This window comes from Pristiophorus japonicus, chromosome 28 (assembly GCF_044704955.1).
Source record: "Pristiophorus japonicus isolate sPriJap1 chromosome 28, sPriJap1.hap1, whole genome shotgun sequence".
Lineage (NCBI taxonomy): Eukaryota > Metazoa > Chordata > Chondrichthyes > Pristiophoridae > Pristiophorus > Pristiophorus japonicus.
This window is the reverse complement of record NC_092004.1, coordinates 82,978-86,830: the sequence shown is the minus strand read 5'-3', so window position 1 is coordinate 86,830 and position 3,853 is coordinate 82,978. Positions and strand designations below refer to the sequence as shown.

The 3,853-nt window shown below is 40.9% G+C and overlaps 1 non-coding gene across 1 annotated transcript; it reads right to left on the bottom strand.

The window, feature by feature from the left end:
- Positions 1-2,978: 2,978 nt before the first annotated feature.
- Positions 2,979-3,061, bottom strand: trnal-cag (transfer RNA leucine (anticodon CAG)). Its single transcript has one exon. It is a non-coding gene; the product is annotated as a tRNA-Leu (tRNA).
- Positions 3,062-3,853: the final 792 nt, after the last annotated feature.

Genomic DNA, 3,853 nt, shown 5'->3' with positions numbered 1-3,853 from the left:
ACCGAGTTGAGAAAGAATTTCTTCTCCCAGAGGGTTGTGAATCTGTGGAATTCTCTGCCCAAGGAAGCAGTTCAGGCTGGCTCATTGAATGTTTTCAAGTCAAAGATAGATAGATTTTTAACCAATAAGGGAATTAAGGGTTACGGGAAGAGGGTGGGTAAGTGGAGCTGATTCCACGGCCAGATCAGCCATGATCTTATTGAATGGCGGAGCAGGCTCGAGGGGCTAGATGGCCTACTCCTGTTCCTAATTCTTATGTTCTTATGTTCTTATAACACGGCGATGAGAATTGTACAGTGTACTGCAAGTGTGGTCCAAAGAAAGATTTATACCAGTTCAACAGAACTTCACTACTTTTCAACACTATCCATCTTGAATTAACCCTTGGTGCTCCATTTTCTTTTTATGGATGTATAACCCGCATCACGAACTTTACTGTTTATTTGTATTTCTACTCTGAGATCCCTTTGCTCCTTGAGCTCACTTAGATTCTTATTCTCACGTAGTATTTGACCTTATCTTTCTTACCAAAGTACATGACCTCACTCTGTCTGTGTTGGATTGAATTTGCCAATTCAATGTCCAGTCTACAAGATTATTAATGTCTTGTTGTAGTTTGTTGCAGTCCTCCTCAATAATGTCTATCAGCCCCACCCCAATTTGGCCTCATCTGAAAGTGTAGAAATTGTTTTTTTGATTCCAAAGTCTAAATGGACAATTGAAATTGTGAACAGCATTGGTCCCACACTGATCCTCATGGGAGCCCACTTTACACCTTCTGCACTCAGAATAACAGTCCTGTACTTCTGCTTTCTGTCTTGGGGTCAGCTCGCTATACATTCCACAACTTGTCCCCTAACACCGCAAGCTCTGACCTTATTCATTATTCTAATATGTGGTACCTCATCAAAGACTTTTTGGAGATTTAAGTATATTATATCGACCACATTGCCCTGGTCTACTCTCCCTGTTACTTCTTCAATGAAATCAAAGAAGTTGGTCAAGCAAGACTTTTGCTTTTGAATCCACGCTGATTATACATTATTAAATTTTTGGTTTATAGATATTCTTCTATTCTCTACTTTAGAAGGGATTCCATTATTTTCCTACCACCGAAGTTCCACTGACTGGTCTATAGTTCCCCGGACATGTTCTATCTTCCATCTCAAATATAAGTATTACGTTAGCTATCCGCCATTCCTATGACACTACACATTTTTCAAACTAATCATTAAATATTTGTAATAGTGCTCCTGCTATCTCTTCGCTGAATTATTTTAAAGTGTATGGCTGTAATCCATCCAGACCAGGGGTTTAATCCTCCTTTCATTTGGTTTGTTCATTTAATATTTCTCCTCTTTACTTATTGCAGTTATATAATTGCCCATAGATTATTCCACCGTCATGTCCATCTGCCCTGTGTCCCTGGTAAATACAGAGGCAAAGTAATTATTTCATATTTTATGTATTTTTTCCATCGCTTCATGTGATTTAATATTGTCCATCGATTTGTGGCCCCATTCCCATCCGACATTCTTTTTAAAATGAATGTGCCTGTAGAAAGTTAGATGAGCGATTATGTTATCGGCCACCTAATAGTGGGAAGGATAAAGAGGTGTAAATTTAGGTAAAATGCAGAAAGATTCAAGATCTGTCGTGATAATGTGGGACTTCAACGTAAACTCGGAAAATAACCATGCAAAGGGAAAATGCAGGGGAGGATTTCCTGAAATCTGTATTAGAACTTTCTCCATCAGTATGTTTCCAGCACGATGGGGAAGAAAGCTGTTCTGGATCTCGGAAATGGATTAAGTAGAGCATGTTTCTGTGGAGGAGCATTGAGGAAACAGTGATCACAATATCATTAGGTTTAGAGTAGTTATGGAAAAGGAGAAGGTATAATCATGTGTGAAAATACCCAACTGTAGGAGGACTAATTTCCTGAGTTGAAAGGGATCCGGCCCAGGTAGATTCAAACCAAAGATTTCTCGGTAAAACAGTAAATGCACATTGGGAGACTTTCAAAAAGGAGATAGATCGGGTAACGACTAGACACGTTCTCATGCAGGGTGCAGAAATAGCATGATAGCTAGCTACAGCTCGGTGGATGAATGAAGATCAACTAAAACACAAAAACGGAAGCTTGTGATAAACTTCAGGCTCATATTTCAGTAGAGAACCAAGCAGAAAACAGAAAGTACAGAGAAGGACTATCAAAGGAGGAGGAAGTAGAATCAGCAAAAAAACAGGATATTCGCCCATAATACTTATCTGAGGAAGGAAACACTTGCCTTGGAGGTGATGCAACAGAGGTTCAACAGATTGATTCCTGGGATGAGAGGGCTGTCCGATGTTGAGAGATTGTGTAGAATATTCCAATTCTCTTTTGGGTTTCGAAGAATCGGAGGTGATCTCGTTGAAACGGACAATATTCTGAAGGGGATTGACAGGGTAGATGTTGAGAAGCCTGGCTAGCTCAGTCGGTGGAGCATGAGACTCTTAATCTCAGGATGTTGGTTTTGAGCCCCATGTTCGTCGATTACAGTTCCTTAAAATGTATGTTGCTTTCACAGGAAAACATCATTAATGAACACATTATCTTCTTTTGCACAATGAAAGAAATACGAATTGAGGGAGAGTTGATAATTTAATCATCTGTTCTGTGCTCTGCATAAGAACACAAGAACCAGGAGCAGGAGTCGGCCATTTGTCCCTTCGAGCCTGCCTTCTTTTGCACTGAAACAAATTATAACCGTGAGTTTAAATTAGCAGTGCGAGATATTTACAGGGCACCTTTCAATGCTTCACAAACCCATTCCTTTCGCTACAGCCACCCGGGATCGTTTCCCGGTTTGGGAAGTATATTTGATATCACCGTTTGTAATTGAAGTGGAGTAATTTTATTACGTCAGATGGATGTCCCAAAGCACTTCAGAGTGGTGTCAAAACAAATGAGTTTGCGAATTAAAAACACTGAATGTCAGGAGTGGGATTTGAACCCACGCCTCCAGAGGAGACTGCGACCTGAACGCAGCGTCTTAGACCGCTCGGCCATCCTGACTGTTTGATGCTTCAGTTACAAGTTATTACTCAGGAAAGTTTCGGACTGGGCGCTTGTTCAGTGTTGCTGGAAGGCCCAGTGATCGGGATATCCTCTCCCCCGGGGTTTTCCTGAGCCTGTGATCGGTGCACGGGGAGGTTTGGCCCGGGTTGGAGGTAGCTTATATCCCAGGGATGAACAATAACACTCTGAGCTCTGGAACTGGGGAAGAGCGAATAATTAATGAGCTGTTTGTGGGTTTCAAATGCAACTTAGATCTGATGGTATAAACCGATAGTGTTGTTTCACAGAATGAAAGAAATACGAACAAGGACAATCGAAATTTCAATAACTGAACTTTAATAATGAGTGAAACTTTAACCCTTGATGAAGTTTTATCCCCGATCTGATTTTACACACTCTGTATTTGAGTAGATTAGTTTTAAAATGTTCATTGCTCATGCGACAATGTACCCTGGACTGCTTTTGTTCAATTTTATTGCAGACAAGTTTTTGCTTCACAAATAATGTTTCCGCCCAGGCTCGCAACAGAGACCTTTCGCGTGTGAGGCAAACATGATAACCGCTACACTACGGAAACTGCTGCTTAGCTCAGTGCCCAGAGAGAAGTGTTCAGCAACAAGCTGAAATGCTCAATCCCTCTCTCTGCAAAAAGTTCCTTTCACAAACATTTCTCTGACCGGAACTGCACCAAACAACAATGTTCTCCTTTCAAAGTCATTAAACTCCCCAATTTCCACATCTGCAATGTTAAGGACAAGGACTGAAAGCGCTTTGCGATCAGAAAATTGC